Source organism: Ursus americanus, chromosome 11 (assembly GCF_024610735.1).
Source record: "Ursus americanus isolate L20-20 chromosome 11, mUrsAme1.1.p, whole genome shotgun sequence".
Classification (NCBI taxonomy): domain Eukaryota; kingdom Metazoa; phylum Chordata; class Mammalia; order Carnivora; family Ursidae; genus Ursus; species Ursus americanus.
The window spans coordinates 20,730,033-20,747,435 of record NC_142137.1 but is presented as its reverse complement, the minus strand read 5'-3'; the positions used below and the strand labels follow the sequence as shown (position 1 = coordinate 20,747,435).

The window sequence follows — 17,403 nt, the reverse complement described above, 5'->3', positions numbered from 1 at the left end:
GTAATATTTCTGAAGTACGCTTGTAATTTTATAGGTTGCTTAATATATTTTGTATATACAATGGGGTAATCTCTGAGTTAAGATAATTTTAATTCTTCATTTTTAATCTTTATGCCTTCCATTTCTTTTTATTGCATTACTGCAGTTTTCTTGAAGCTCTAATTAAAGGTGAGTAGAAGTGGCACCCTTGCCTTGCTATTGCTAATCTTAGGGGAAGAGCTTTTGGTATTTTGTCACTAAGCTTGATGTCAGCTGTAGAGTTTTGGTATATAACCTTTATCAAATTGAGAGTATTTTATTATGAATGGATATGAAATTCTGCCAAATGCTTTCCCTCCATGTGTGGAAATGACTATATAGTTTTTCTCCTTTATTGTGTTAATTTAGTAAATTATAATTTTTGTTCTTTGGATGTTAAATCAACCTGGTATTTCTAATAAAAAATGTTATATTCCCACCACAAATCCTTAGGGATTTGATTTGCTTATAAGTTATTAAATATATTATGTGTATGGCCAAAAGGAATATTCATTGGTATTTTTTTAATTTTTATTTTTTAGTAGTATTCTGTCAGATTTGGCCATAAAAAAATGAATTGAGAAGTGTTTCTTCTTCCTATATTTTTTACACAGATTTGTGTATAACTGATATTGTGTATTCCTTAAACTATTGATAGAATGTATTGATAGTATTTATCATTACGAACCATCTTTATTATTTTTGGAAGATTAGATTTTCTTTTTTTTTTAAGATTTCATTTATTTATTTATTTGTTAGAGAGAGAGCACAAGCAGGGACAGCTGCAGGCCAAGGGAGAAATAGGCTCCCTGCTGAGCAAGAAGCCGGTTGCAGGACTTGATCCCAGGGCCCTGAGATCATGACATGAGCCGAAGGTAGCTGCTTAACAAACTAGGTTACCCAGGAATCCCAAAGGAAGATTAGATTTTCTATATGATATCACTTACCTTCACCTGAGGAACCTCCTTTAGCATTTCTTGTACTATATATCTGCTAGTGAAAAATTCTTAGTTTAAAAATTTTTTTTAATCTGCAGGCATCTTTATTTTGCCTTCATTTTTGAAAGATGTTTGCTTTTTACAGAATTCTGTTGTCAGCCAGTGAATACAGATAATTTTGCACAGGGTTCAGGGTCCACCTTCTGTAACTCCTTCCTTTCTCGGTTTAACTCTTCACACTTCAGTGTTTGTGCTTTCTCCAAATTCTGATGTCTGGCTATTCAAACCAGAAAAACTGCCTTTTATATTGCAGTCTTAGCCGTACTGCACAGAACAAAGAGAAGCCTCAAGAATAAAAACCCATAAAAATGAGAAACTCACCTGTGTTGTAACCTTCATATAGACCCACTTTTTGAAGGGGTCCAGATTTTATAGTTATTATCTGCATTAAGATATGCTTAGCAGGAGCTTAATCAGCATTATGCTACTGCATTCTTTTATCTCTCTCTTTCGTGATCATCTTCTTTCCTTTTTCTTTTTATTTATAGGGCTATCTTTTTAAAGTTAGTTTTCAGAATTTAAGGATATAAATGTGTATTTTGGATCAATTAGATCTTATCGGGGTCTACTTTTTGCTTTTTTCCTTTCTGTGCATTTGTGTTTGTGTGTGTGTGTGCGTGTGTGTGTGTGTGCATGTGCATGTAAAGGCAAATTTATAACAAGTGAATTTCCTCTTAGTTTTTATTACTTTTTGTAAATTTTACATTAACTCTGCTTATCAGAATACTTTGTAAAGTGTTGTTTTGTTATAAAATAAGAATGTTTTTTCTCTTTTATTGAAGTATCTGTCTTTTCCACATACATCTGATGCCATCTTTTCCAATATTTTGTATGTGTACCTTTGTCTCTTTACAAAACTAGGATCATACTATTTGATAGCAGATACAACATAGACTTTTTAAAACATATATTAATTTACTACTTAAATTTTGGTAGGTGGTTATTTTTTAAGATGCATTGTGGTATAATGCTTCTCAAAATTTATATGTGTAAGATTTTCCAAGAAAGTTTATTAAAGCACAGAATCCTGGGCCCTGTCTGGAATAGAGACCAAGAATTTGCATTTATAAAATGATCCCAGGCAACACTCACGCTGCCTGTCTGAGAATCACACTTTGAATAGTTCAACTTTAGCTTATTTGGACATTCCTTTAATTTGAACATTTAAGAAGGTCATAAGTTTGCTATTGCCAACATATTTGACCGTAGGCCACTGCATATTTCTTAAAATGTTTTTATGTGATTTTCGTGAAAATAAGGATCTGGACATTTTAAAATATTTTATGCAGAATTTTGGAAGGTTTTCAGAAAGGATTTTTTAAATTTATAAGCCTATCAACAATCAGTTTACTCCTGTATCATCACTATGATTGGCCATTATGATTATTATTTGTTAATTTGACAGGTGATATGTATTACCATGTTTTTCTTCATTTTGTATTCATTATTTTTTTTCCTCCGGTAGTTCTTATTGTGCCTAGAAGATATATTTCTATTGATTTATTTGTGAAATCCTAATATATTTGCAAAAGCAAGTAAAAACAGGAATGCCTCAGGAAACTGGCTGAAGGAAGACAGAATACAGGAAACCTCAGTGGCTATATAATACCTGAAACATTGATTTGTTCTGAACCAAAGCTTCTTTTCCTCCACAGAATGCAGCCTTCATTTATGAAATCATGACCAACAATAAGAAGCTAGGATGGATGAGGGATGGGGCACTGCATGATTTCCACAATCAGAGGAAGACAGATCCTAATGCAATACAGCACACTGCCATGGTCAGAGAGGGCTGTGCTGGCTGGGTTGTACAACTGAAGTTGAGCAGAATATATGTGCCAAGCAAATAAGACCTTATCTCAAGAAGAAGAAAATACAAAATAAAAAATGCCAAGACTCCCTTAAGAAGACCACTGCCAATAAAAATTTCATGAAACGAAACACCTGAGAATCAAACATTTTGTTTAATTAAAGGATATGCTGAAAACTGCCATAGTGCATGTTGAAAGGATATTGTATTTAAAAAATAAGTCAAGCAGAGAAAGACAATTATCATATGGTTTCACTCATTTATGGAACATAAGAAATAGGAAGATTGGTAGGAGAAGGAAGGGAGGAAAGAAGGGGGGGTAAACAGAGGGGAGAATGAACCATGAGAGACTGTGGACTCTGGGAAACAAACTGAGGGCTTCAGAAGGGAGGGGGGTGGGGGATTGGGATAGGCCGGTGATGGGTATTAAGAAGGGCACGTATTGCATGGTGCACTGGGTGTTATATGCAGATAATGAATCATGGAACATTACATCAAAAACTGGGGATGTACTGCATGGTGCCTAATATAACAAAATAAAAATTATAAAAAAATAAAAAAAATAAAGACATAAGTAAAATTAATAAATAAATAAATAAATAAAATCTAGTGAAACAAGATTATACTTTGATAAGGAGGTTTCACATTAGAGATAATGTAAATAAAGTCTGTTCTTTAGGACAAATAAACTTTCTGTGCAGTTTCCTCTTATTCAAAGTAAAGAGATGCGTTCATTTTTTTTAATTTTTATTTAAATTCAATTTAGTTAGTACATGGTGTATTATTAATTTCAGGGGTAGAATTTAGTGATTCATCAGTTGCACATAACATCCAGTGCTCATTACATCAAGTGCCTTCTGTAATGCCCATCACCCAGTTACCCCATTCCTCCTCTTACCTCTCCTCCAGTAACACTCAGTTTGTTCCCTATAGTTAAGAGTCTCTTATGGCTTATCTCCCTGATTTTGTCTTATTTTATTTTTCCCTCCCTTCCCCTATGTCCATTTGTTTTGTTTCTTAAATTCCACATATGAGTGAAATCATATGGTATTTGTCTTTCTTTGACTGACTTATTTCGCTTAATCTCCTCTAGTTCCATCCATGTCGTTGTAAATGACAAGATTACATTCTTTTGATGGTTGCATAATATTCCATTGTATATAAATACCACATCTTCTTTAAAAAAATATTTATTTGAGAGAGAGAGAAAGATTAAAAGAGAGAGTGCAGGGGGTAGAGACAAAGGCGGAGGGAGACCTGCACTGAGCACAGAGCCCGCTGAGGGGCTAGATTTCACAACCCTGACATCATGATCTGAGCCAAAATCAAGAGTCAAACCTTAACTGACTGAGCCACCCAGATGCCCCTATACAACCACGTCTTTTTATCCATTCATCTGTCAATTGACAGCTGGGCTCTTTCCATAGTTTGGCTATTGTGGACATTGCTGCTATAAACATTGGGGTGCTTGTGCCCCTTGGAATCACTACTTTTGTCTCCTTTGAATAAATATGTGTTAGTGCAATTGCTGGGTTGTAGGACACGTCTATTTTCAACTTTTTGAGGAACCTCCATACTGTTTTCCAGAGTTGCTGCACCAGCTTGCATTCCCACCAACAGTGTAAGAGGGTTTCCCTTTCTCCGCATCCTTGCCAACACTTGTTCTTTCCTGAGTTGTTCATTTTAGCCAGTCTGACTGGTGTGAGGTGGTATCTCATGTGGTTTTGATTTGTATTTCCCTGATGCTGAATGATGTGGGGCATTTTTTTCATGTGTCTGTTAACCATTTGTATGTCTTCTTTGGAGAAATGTCTGTTCATGTCTTCTGCTCATTTCTTGACTGGATTTTTTGTTTTTTGGGTGTTGAGTTTGATAAGTTCTTTATACATTTTGGATACTACTAGCCCCTTATCTGATATGTCATTTGCAAACAGCTTCTCCCATTCTGCAGGTTGCCTTTTAGTTTGGTTGATTGTTTCCTTTGCTGTGCAGAAGCTTTTTATCCTAACAAAGCAATCTACACATTCAGTGCAATCATTATCAAAATATCACCAGCATTTTTCACAGAGCTTGAACAAACAATTCTAAAATTAGTATGGAACCAGAAAAGACCCCAAATAGCCAGAGGAATGTTGAAAAAGAAAACCAAGCTGGAGCCATCACAAGTCTGGACTTCAAGCTGTATTACAAAGCTATAATCATCAAGACAGTATAGTACTGGCACAAAAACAGACACATAGACGAATGAAACAGAATAAAGAACCCAGAAATAGAATCTGAACTCTATGGTCAACTAATCTTCAACAAAGCAGGAACGAATATCCAATGGAAGAAAAGACAGTCTCTTTAACAAATGGTGCTGGGACAATTGGACTGCCACATGCAGAAGAATGAAACTGCACCATTTCCTACACCATACACAAAAATAAATTCAAAATAGATTAAAGACCTAAATGTAAGACAGGAATTCATCAAACTCCTAGAGGAGAACACAGGCAGCAACCTCTTCAAACTCGGTTGCAGCAACTTCTTGCTAGCCATGTCTCTAGAAGCCAGGGAAACAAAAGAAAAATGAACTATTGGGACTTCATCAGGTAATGTGTTCATTTGTTTTAACATTATATGGCAGGGTTGATTATTCCACAACCATGTTTATAGTGGGCTAGACACTAAGGACAACAGTGGCAAATGAAAAAGTGTTCAGAGTTAGGGTCCAAAACGTAGAGAGATAAAATCTGTTGTAGAACAGGTTCATGAGTAAGATACATTAGCAAGTACTTGGTTTGAGAAAAACAAAACTGAAGGGGTACAGTAATTTGAATACAACTCAATATCTTCATGGGTTCCAGGTACCCTTCGGTAGTCCAGGGTTCAAGGATCAGGCAGCCAGCTTGGCCAAAGGTCAAATTTGACAAGCTGTATATTGTTGAATATGGAACCCCATCCTTGATGACAGGACAGCAGAAAAGTAGACACAGCATCTCCACAAAATGTATCTGTATTTATGAATATCTGCCTCAGTTTCACTAGGATTTAGTACAATATTCAGGAAGTATCCATACATAATTAGCATCAAGCTCATCACTATTGCTCACCAACCTGATAAAACTATAGCAGGACCAAGACCTTCATTATTATGTGTTCCAGTTCTGCCAGGCATACAATGGAGCCCCCACAAGCTATCCCAGTAGTTTTCGTATTTACTAAGCTGTAATTCAAGGTCTTGATAACCTGACATGGTGTGTTCTTATCTGTCACACTAAAACACTTGCAGATTTGATATATTTGTCAATACCCAGTTTGCTCAATGATTGTCCACATGTGGTCACATGGAGAGCCACTGTATTCTTCACAGCTGGAATCAATAAACACCCAGATGTTTTGAAGTATTGAGTGGGGTTCTACGTCAAAGCTCGAAAGCTTGCATCTGATAGTAAGTGCAGCTAGGTTATTACACACTATATTCAGCTATATTTCCTCAGAGACAAAGTGTTCAACCCTGACAGCATACCTAAATGGAAAGTTTGTAGAAATACTTTGGTAAGTTCAAAGAAAGAAGTTTTATGATCTGATAACATATTAGAAAACTGGCTGCTGATGAAAAGTGGTGTATAGGGGGCCAGGATAGCACACAGGGGAGACATTAGTCATGTAGATGAACAAGGACAATGATTCACATTAAGATAGTAGTGATGGAAATATTAAGATATTACTAATTCAGAATGCATATTCATTTATACCTTTATATTTACTAGTTTGAAGTATGACTTCTATCAGCATCTTCTTATAAGGTTTTACCATTTAACTAAGATATAAATGATTCAGAACAATTTAATTTACAACATGTTCCTCTAATGGAAAACCAAACCTCCATTAACTATGATCAACCCAGATTTATAAGCCATAGATTTTTCACACCTGTATTTTTTTCTTCTGATATCAAATTCCTGAAGGAAAATAATTTAATATGGTTTTCAAAATATGAACCTCTTAGTGTTGAGTTCAAGGTTAGAGCTGGAGCAAGCAAAATAAAATGGTACCATAATTCACCCATTGCATTATAATGATACATACAATCTGTAAAAAGGTTTTTCCTAACAATACCATGACTTGAATGAATGTTGGAAATAAATATTATGACCTGATATTTGGCAATTACAGGCAGATATTTTTGGGGGTCTGGGGATTATTAATTATGTTGAAAATATACCTTACACTCCCTCTCTCTCTCAAAGTAGAAAAGGAAACACATTTTAAAATCTTTAAGAGGTTACAAGGTATTAGGATGACATATTGTAACAAGAAATACTACCTCTCATAAAAGCAAAAATACCAAAAGGAAATAGGAAGCTAATTATGAAGCACTGTTCTGTGGCATTTTCTGTACTGTGACATATTAAAAAAGCTTGAAAGATGAAGTTAAATGACGTAGCCTGGCAAAACAAGCAGTTAAATGTCCTTTCTCTCTATGGGAGTTGCCTGCCAGTCAAATTATTGATTGCAAAGGAGAATAATACATATTGTTAGCAAACCTGACAGAAACATCCTGATACATCATTCAATAATGAATAACATGAACTTGTCAAGATGGGAAAATGTTTTCTTGAGACTTCCATCCGATAGGTCTTAATGACTGTAATTTATGCAATGAATTTTCATACCATGTGAAAATATACGTTGATGATCCTTCTGTTGTGGTGTGGTATAAAAGGCATGTTTTAATCAGGGCTGTAAAATCTCTAATAATACAATTATTCTTATTATCAGGATACACGCAAGAATATAGTTATATATTATTCAAATGTGTTATGCATCTTTTCTATTGCTGTTTCAATGTCTTTTTTTTTTTTTAGGTGTTCCTTCAACATCTGATGATTCTTTGTGATTATTTTTTCATTCTTATAAACTAGCATTCTTATAAAAAACCTGATAGAAAGCTCAGATGTGTGAATAGAGTTTGTCAACAGATAGGCCTTTAAATCCACTGTATACAATGAGATCAGGCTGCTTTATATGGAGCAGCCATTTTCCCCTCCATCTACACCAACATCTCTATCTGCAGCCCATTTCCGGAAGAGAACTCTAAATTTGGCTTAATGTGGTTAGTGAGTTAGTGAGAAAAAAAGAGTTTCATGAAATAAGGCACCTCTTCCCACCTTCATCAGGATTTAGTAGGCCCAGGACAATTTTGCTGATTCCCCTTTCCTAAGAAGTAAATTTCTTTTCAGCAGGAGTGGAGGAAGACATTCCCTTGATAAGGTAGTGACAGGGTTTATCAATTCCCTTCATACACTTTCAAGCAGTCTTCCAGCAACTCTCCCTCGCACATATATTTTCAGAATGGTACATTGGCCCTAAATCACTGAGCATTTTTAAGGAATTCTGTGGAAGGAATCGACAAGATTCTTGGACCATTCTCTACCCACTAGCCACTCATTCAGGCACTTCTCAGGCAGGGAGATATACATAAACCCTTTATCATTTATTATGTGTACATCTACTTTTCTTCTTGCAAACTTGGTTGACATTTCTCATCTGTGGTCATCTCTACATGCTTCATATATCAATCCTTGCAGATTTATTCCTTTTTAATATACATTCACTATTTTTTTTATCGGAATTGTGTATAGAGAAAACCTATGTATCCAATTAAAGTTTATTAAAAACCCCAATTATATTTTATAAAAAATCCTCTAGACACCTTTTTTCCTTTATAATTTACAGAAAGCATATCATATTAAATTATCAGTTAATTAACCATGTATCATTTTCATACCTATTAGTGTATAAAAACTCATCTGAAATATGTACCTTCAGTTTCCTCCTGAGATTTAAAAATATTTCCTTAGTGTGATGTTTTTAACTGAATATTCATAACTATAATATCTTTATTGAGATTTTTATCTTATATTAACACAAATTGTCTAATGATGTCAAACTAATATTCACTTCAATTTTATTACTTCATTCTATCCACCAAGTATGACTATTTTGCCATTTTATTTTAATTTTTTAATTTAAATTCCACTTAGTTAACATACAGTATAATGCTAGTTTAAGGTGTACAATATAGCGATTCAACTCTTCCATACAACACCTGGTTCTCATCACAACAAGTGCACTCCTTAATCCCCATCACTTATTTAACCTATCAAGTTTGTCTTTTATAAGTATTTTGTGGTTGCATATGTTATTAAAGAAAAACTGAAAGCATTTCACTTTTAGTTTATAAGTCTTTATAATAGATATACTTATTTCTAATTTTGATGTCTTCTGTTTTTTATTTTTTTATAATAGATATACTTATTTCTAATTTTGATGTCTTCTGTTTTTTTTTTTTATGTTTTTTTGATACGTCCCTCTATTCCTATCTCTTCCTCTGTTTTGTTGTTTTTCACCCTTTTAAATGATTTGGTGACTGGATATCCTTCTTTAGAAATCCTAGATAAAGTGCATTTATCAAGGACATGCCCATATCAATATATTAGAGTGATTAAGTAATTATATTTAAAATATGATCAATGTTACAACATTGATATAGTATTATCTCTGAAACAAGTTGCTTATCTTTTCTGATCCTCATTTTTCTTTTCTGTAAAAATGAATATAATAGGGGTGCCTGGGTGGCTCAGTCAGTTAAGCGTCTGCCTGGGTCATGATCCCAGAATCCAGGGATTGAGCCCCACATCTGGCTTCCTGCTCAGCGGGGAGTCTGCTTCTCCCTCTCCCCCACCCCCACTCATGCTCTCTCTAGCTCTCTCTCTCTCTCTCAAATAAATAAACAAAATCTTAAAAAAAAAATACATGGCTTAGGAATGTCAAAAGATAATGAGACTACTACTCAGTATCTGAAATAAGAAGATGAAGCTAAATTTATTGCTTATTATATTAAGCAAGAGGTATGTCATATAAGTATAGTTTCTGAATCTGAGTAGAACAAATTGCTCATCTTATATAATTTTTTTTAGGAAGAGTAAGATTTGGGCATCAGTGGACTTTCAAATGCATCAGTAGGATGACACAATCTGTAGAAGCATGATTACTCAGGTAAGACTAATTGGTTACTAATTGCTAATTGGTTGGCACTCAGAGGTGTATCTATTGGAGTAAGTCTGATATTGGCTAACTTTGATAAATGAGGAGCTGTAATTGATTGGTCAGTATGGAAAAGTATACTCAGTAAGGAAAGTTTTTGCTTATTGAATAAATAGGCTTAAAACTGGTTTGGATTGCTACCTGTATCATAAGACAATCAGTCTTTTTCTAGATGTGTATGAACTTTCTTTTTCAGGAATTTCTGAACAAACTAAATCAAAGATCATATATACAGGAATAAGTACATTGTATGGTTCAGTTTATTACTGAATACATTGCAGTGACTATTATCATTAATATTATACTCACTTTTCAATTAAAAAAAACAGAAAATTAACACAGCTTTCCCTGTTATGCCTCTATATTGTGAAATTATCCTCTCGGAAACTTCCACTAAAATGAACTTTCTCTAAACTCCAAAATTTATATGTGTGTTATTCTCTACCAATATAAAACTTTAAGTATTAACATTCTTGTACTTTCTGTCTACAGTGAGTGCTCTTTAGTCTAATTTATCCATTCAACACTTAAGTGCCAATAATGTGACCATGTACCTATATTTAAATATACATACAAATATATATTTCTTATATACATATAGATATATATGTATATATGTATACCAAACTTTGAGGCACATGGTTTTATATATATATATATATACACACACACACATATATACACATACATACATAATTTTGTTTTCATAATTTTCAACAAACATTTAAGTTTATACATTTTCACACAAGCTTTGTAATATAGTTTGACTTGTTTCTAAACATTTCAATGTATGTTTTGATTTTATTTTTGCATTAAATAAATATTTGGCTTTTGCCTTTTCTTACATTAAATATCTGAATGGGAAGATTTATTTTCCTTTGGCCACCACTTTGTTGTTAATTCTAACACCAGTGAATTCCGGTCAGTGAACATGTGTTGTAAAATGTTTCCTGTTTGGAACTTAATGGTTCGTTTTCAGGACTGCATATATGGCTTTTCCTGGGATTTCTTATGTGCATGACAGTCCAAACTTTGCATTTGTCCTCTACGACTTCATTTATTTTAACTCTGCCTACCTTTTTCTGAGGATAGTATTTAAAGTTATCTCCTATGATTGTGCAGTTTTCAGATTCGTCCTCATTTCACTAATTTAGAGCCCATCAAAGCTATATTACTTAGTAAATTAATGCTCTTATGTGACATACATTATGTTAGATGTTCTTTTTAGTTCCCATTGATATTTTTGTTTTGAATTTATTTTTATTAGATAACTTTTCCTTCATATGTTAGTTTCATTTTATCCTCTCTATTCAGTTTTGTTCATTGCTTTCTTAAACAGTATATCCCTGAATTGTAAGCCACTCTAAAAATTTATTTTATTAAAACTAATAATTACCTAAGGTACATCATGCCTATTTTTTTCTTTTAAATGCAATAGAAAAAAAATCTTTCTTCTGGGGAACCCTCTTACACTGTTGGTGGGAATGCAAACTGGTTCAGCCACTGTGGAAAACAGCACAGAAGGTCCTCAAAAAGTTAAAAATGGAACTACCCTATGACCCAGCAATTGCACTACTAAGTATTTACCCAAAGGATACAAAAATACTGATTCAAAGGGGCACGTGCACCCTGATGTTTATGGCAGCATTATCAATAATAGCCAAATTATGGAAAGAGGCCAATGTCCACTGACTGATGAATAGGAAAGAAGATGTGGGGTGTGTATGTGTGTGTGTGTGTTTATTCATATAGGTATATGAATAAAAAAGAATGAAATCTTGAAATCTTGCCATTTGCAATGATGTGGTTGGAGCTAGAGTGTATTATGCTAAGCCAAATAAGTTAAAGACAAATACCATACGATTTCACTCATATTATGAAATTTAAGAAAACAAAACAGGTGATGGGTAGTAAGGAGGGCACATATTGCATGGTGCACTGGGTGTTATACGCAACTAATGAATCATCGAACTTTACATCGGAAACCGGGGATGTACTGTATGGTGACTAACATAATATAATAAAAAAACATTAAAAAAAAGAAAAAGAAACAAAACAGATGAACATAGGGGAAGGAAGAAAAAAAGAGAGAAGAAGGCAAACCATAAGAGACTTTTAACTATAGAAAACAAACTGAGGTTGCTGGAGGGGAGGTGGGCAGGAGGATGGGCTAAACGGGTGATGGGAATTAAGGAGGGCATTTGTGATGAGCACTGGGTGTTATATGTAAGTGATGAATCACTAAATTCTATTCCTGAAACTAATATTACACTGTATGTTAACTAATTAGAATTTAAATAAAAACTTGAAGAAAAAGAAAGAAAAAATCTTTCTTCTGTGTTGATGGCAGCGTTCATAACATGAACATACCTTTTTGTCTGTTAAATTTATTCATGATGTGCTACTTCTCTCAGTTAAAAGGCAAGGAAAAGTATTTAATTTTTTATATCAACTGTCTTTCAGCTCTAACCTGGTTTCTTAGGATCATTTAATATTTCTTTTGAATTTGTGTTAAACACATAGAAACAGATCACTTTTTATCTTTATGTACATCATTAGCTATATGACTATTATAATGCCATCTAAATTAGCTAAATTAGGAAGCATCCCAGCATTTGAGTTTTGAGTAACTCCATATGATCTCTGAAAAGGTAATTTATTTCTGGCAAAAAATAGAGCAGCATCTAAAATCACTTGCAAGACAGTCTACCATTTTTGGTTTTCTAATTTTGTCACTTTCTGCTATCACCTGGAATAGTTTGAATATTTTCAGACTTCTGATTAGAAAACATCACGGTGGGGAGCACCTGGGTGGTTCAGTTGGTTAAGAATCTGCCTTCAGCTCAGTTCATGACCTCAGGGTCCTGGGATCAAACACCACCGCCCTCCCCCCACCAACACACAAATACATAGGGCTCCCTGCTCAGCAGGGAGTCTGCTTCTCTCTCTCCCTCTGTCCCTCCCCCTGCTCCTGCTCTCTCTCTCTAATAAATAAATAAAATCTTTAAAAAAATTAAAGAAAAAAATCATGGTGAAACAGTGAATCTTTGTAGTCAAAAATCTTATTTGGTTTTGTTGTATTAGTTCTGAAATGTAAGCATGGAACAAAATAAAAATAAGAATTCTTGAAAAAAGTATTTAAAACTTTAGGCATATAGTCATTAAAACTAGGTTTGTACTTAGTTGTGCATATTATTTATTTGCCATTTACCATGCTTTTTTATTATTTCATTTTTAAATTTTTCTTCTTTTTTAAAGATTGTATTTATTTATGAGAGAGAGAGAGCGCGCACAAGCAGGGGGAAAAGCAGAGGGAGAGGGAGAAGCAGACTCCCCACCGAGCAGGGAGCCGGACGCAGGGATCAATCCCAGGACCCTGGGATAATCACCTGAGCCAAGAGCAGATGCTTAACCGACTGACCCTAATTTTTATTCTCATATGTTTGTCCAAACTATTGACTTTGAATTTACCATTGTTCTCCCTCAGTTTATGCACTGAATATGAGTTTTCTTATTTATTGAATGAAATTGTTTTTATCGCATTTTCAAAATCTTTTGATGGATTGATTCTTCATGCTAATAGTAAAGTGGCCTAAATTAACCTTCGCAGTTATTCCAAAATAGTATTACTAAACAAGAAATTATTTTAAAAATCTCCAACTAAGAAAACTGAGAAGTTAGTTTGTAACAGTGAAATTTTAAATAAAAACTCAATTTGACGTTCTAACATAGACTTATGGTGTGCACTGTCCTCTGTAAATGACCCATGATGTTATTCTGTCATTATGGATTCACTACGACCTTTGAATTTTTTTCCTAATAGTTACAGTGAATTTGTATTGTGCTAAATACATGGCTCTATCCAAGCTCTCTTACGAAGCATAGCTCTCATTTTAGGATTAGCTGGAGTTGTGTAATCTATGGCCAAGGCTTGATTTGTCATGGCACTGAAGTACAGGTAGCTCTTTTACTTTTGTTCAAATCTATTTTCTGCATGATTCAGACTGGTCAATGAAAGGATTACAGAATGTCTTAGAAGTAGAAGAATTTTTGAAAATCAATACTTTAGATGACTTGAAATGTCAACATAAAAGCAAAAGTTAAAGAGCAAACACTTCAATATTAGATAAACAAGTTTCTTAATTCAAAACCATATAGAAGTAGAAATTTCTATTATAAATATAGAAATGTATCCATACCAGAAGATAACTATCTACAGAAAATAATATCAGAAGAAGAAATAACTATTATAGATACATTGAAAGAAGTCAGAGTTTTCCCCAGCTTCCATCTCTTTAGAATTTGCCAATCTGGGGAACTGCTGGTCCAAATGAACAGTACAGGTAAGAATAAGAACATGTTGTGCTAGCGGGGATGATGACTTATATAATTTTCCAGGGGACTTGCGTCAAGGTATAGGAGTATGGAGCTTTGGTATGAATTTCATTTATCTGTCATTCCTCCCAAGCCATGACCTGTCTCACCTTCAGAAGATTCAGAACATTTTATAGAAGGCCCTTTGTGGAAAGGGACCTCCAGGGAATAACAGTTTTGCTTATTGAAAAAAATTATCCGGCTTGATTTGGGAGAGGAAAAAGATCCTTGGTAGATCTTAATAGAAGTATCAATAAAAAGCCTTTCCTCCTAGTTGATGATAGATTATCATAAATTTTCTGATTTCGAAAGGAATCTCAGTAAAGAAAAGCAGATGTACTTTATACCTTCTCCACTCTGTGAATCTCTTCTGGTCACAATCACAGACTGAAGCCAATTATAAAATGTTCAGTTACATAGTTCCGTGAACTCTTTCATGATTTAAAAGACTAATTTGGACCTTTCTCTTGTTCATGTATTAATTTATGCAAGGTCTGAACTAGTACAATCACTTTTTTATGGACCCAAGACACTTTCGCTATAACGTCACCTGCCTAGTCCCATAATAAATAAATAAATAAATAAATAAATAAATAAATAAATAAATAAAACAATAAAAAATAAATTCTACATTTTAGGAATCTTATTGACTTCTCATCAGTTAGCTTGGAAATAAAGAGTTGTGATAGCCTTACCTAAATTGCTAGTCAATGAAAAAGTCAACAACTGTATATGTATAGTTGTGATATTATCTATGGGACTATCAGAAAATTATTTTAAATGAACCCACCCTTACACATAATTAACATTCAATGAATTCTTGTTCAACAACTGGATTAAAAAATGTAGCCTTATATGTTTGCAAAATATTTTATGTAGGCTGTAATAAGAAATAATTTCTATAAGGAGATGTCAGGACAAAGAATATTTCAGTCAATCCAGCAGAAAATGAAAATATCTGTATAGTGTCGCCTAATATGATGACAAGATGAATTATCATTTTACGTTGCTTGACAAACTGTTTTTTGATGTATACCTGCTCCTTTACAGTAGTGGACTACCTATGCCCCTTGTTCCCGGCCCAGCCCAGAGAGAGAAAAAGGGCAGACGCACAGAGGTCCAAGAGACCTCTCCCCAAGAAGGCCAGACAACCAGGAAGCGCGTGGGTGGGGACGGCGAGCCGCTCAGGCCATCTCTTACCGTGAAGATGCCGCGGCCGTCCTTAGCTCAGATGGTCTCCAGGAAGTTAGGCTGCTGGCTGTCCTCCTCAAGGAGGAAGGGCTGCGGAGGCAGCAGTCCGAACTTGGACTTGTTCCTGGAGAGCTGCCTCATGTTGATGCCGGGTTCGGGGCCTGAGGCCCTTTCGCGCTCGTCGTGCAGCCGCGAGACGCCTTGCCAGAACCCTGCAGCGAGAGCCTGGTGGGCCCCTTGCTGGAATTCTGCGGCGAAAGCTTGGTGCGCCCCGTCAGCATGCAGCCCTGCAGTCCCTCGGCAGCAATGGCGCTTAGAACGCTCAGGGCTGGTCCCAGAGTGAGGAGACCTCAGCTTGCAGAAGGGCCGGCGCGAGACCCAACCTGTGTGTGTGGACTCGGCGAAAGAGAAAGAGCTGGCTTCCGCCTCCTAAGGATCCTTCACGTCCACTTTTGTGAGAGAATGTCAGTTTTTGTGAAGGGACAGGTGGTGGGTGGATGTGGAGGCCCAATAAAGCAACGCTCTACCCAGAAAGTCGACGGTGGACTCCGTGGAAACAATCCGGAAGACTTGGCTGAGCAGGGAGCACCCCTCTTCTGCAGCAACCCCGGTTCCGCAGCTAGGATTGCCAGGCAGCCGGCCTTCACAGGCCTCAACTGCTTTTCTGACAGGGAGCCTGAGGTGAGGCCCCTAGAACTTGGCGCGCGTGGACTCTGTCTGGGAAAATGGTCCTGGGCTGCCTACAGGACCGCCAGATGCAAGGCTTCATCCCGGAAGTGGGGGACCCTGCAATGGTGTCCTTCTGGTTCCTCCCGACCAGCTTCGCGTTGCGGGCGAACAAGCTGATCACAGCACCGTGCTCCTGCGCGAGTATTGGGGAGCCAGTGGGCTTTGCGCCGTCTGTAAAGTGCAGAATCTCATTCCTACTGGAGGCATTCAAGTACCTTGGTATGTATGTTAACGGAGACCTAAGTACTTTACCTCTTCCTTGTAGTCAGTCGCTCAGCACTGTGTGGCCAGCACGCTCAGGCAAGGACAGCACCACAGGGAGCGGAGGGCACCTCTTCGTCACCGTCTTCCGAGCTTATCTTTATATTTTTCACCTTTGGGAATACTTGTTCAAGTGGTGACACAATTCCAGGCTTCTTGCCATTCTTGCCTGGCTCGCCCCATGCAGCTCCACGTCAAAACTGAGTGAGATTAAGTGTATATTTTATTCATCAAATTTTAATATATTAGTCATGTATTAATTTAGTGTTTTATCCTAGTCTTAGAGTGGAGAACTTTGGCTTTAATTATAAGGAGAGCTATTTTGACAGCTCTTACATACAAAAGACGGTTAATAGCAATTTGTATGTTTGGTAGTTTATAATGTTAAAAACTCCACATTTTAAAGAAATCTGTACCGCTTTGTCTTTAATCTTTTTTTTTAATCTTGTTTTAGATATACAGATTTAATTTATTTCTGGGCATAATAAAACTAACACACTTATGAACACAAAAAAAGATTTTGGGTAACAATTGAAAAAGATATTCTTAGATATCAATGTTTATCATGGTAGAAAATTTAAATTTCTCTTTGTTTCTATGTTAAGAAATAATATATAGAGTACTTAAGAAAACACTTTCTTATAGAAAACAATTGATAAATTAATGTTTGTCATTAAAACTGAACTACCAAGTGCCTTAAATTCATTTATAGGAATGGTATTATTTTATACAGTTTTAATTTTATTTAAGAGGATAATATGCATGGTTTCTTCTTCCACTGAGGTCCCCCTATAACCAAGTCTAGAAAACTGAGAAAGGATGAAGTGCTATTAATTCAAAACCATGTCAACATATTATAGCTTCTATTTAATTTATGTTTGTTATTAATAGATATCATTTTCTCTCATGAAAAAATGTAAACATATA

General features: G+C 35.4%; 1 pseudogene; it reads right to left on the bottom strand.

Annotated features, from left to right (window-relative positions):
* LOC123798581 (cerebral cavernous malformations protein 2 homolog) overlaps nt 1-17,403 on the bottom strand; it is a 96,482-nt pseudogene that overhangs the window by 47,331 nt on the left and 31,748 nt on the right.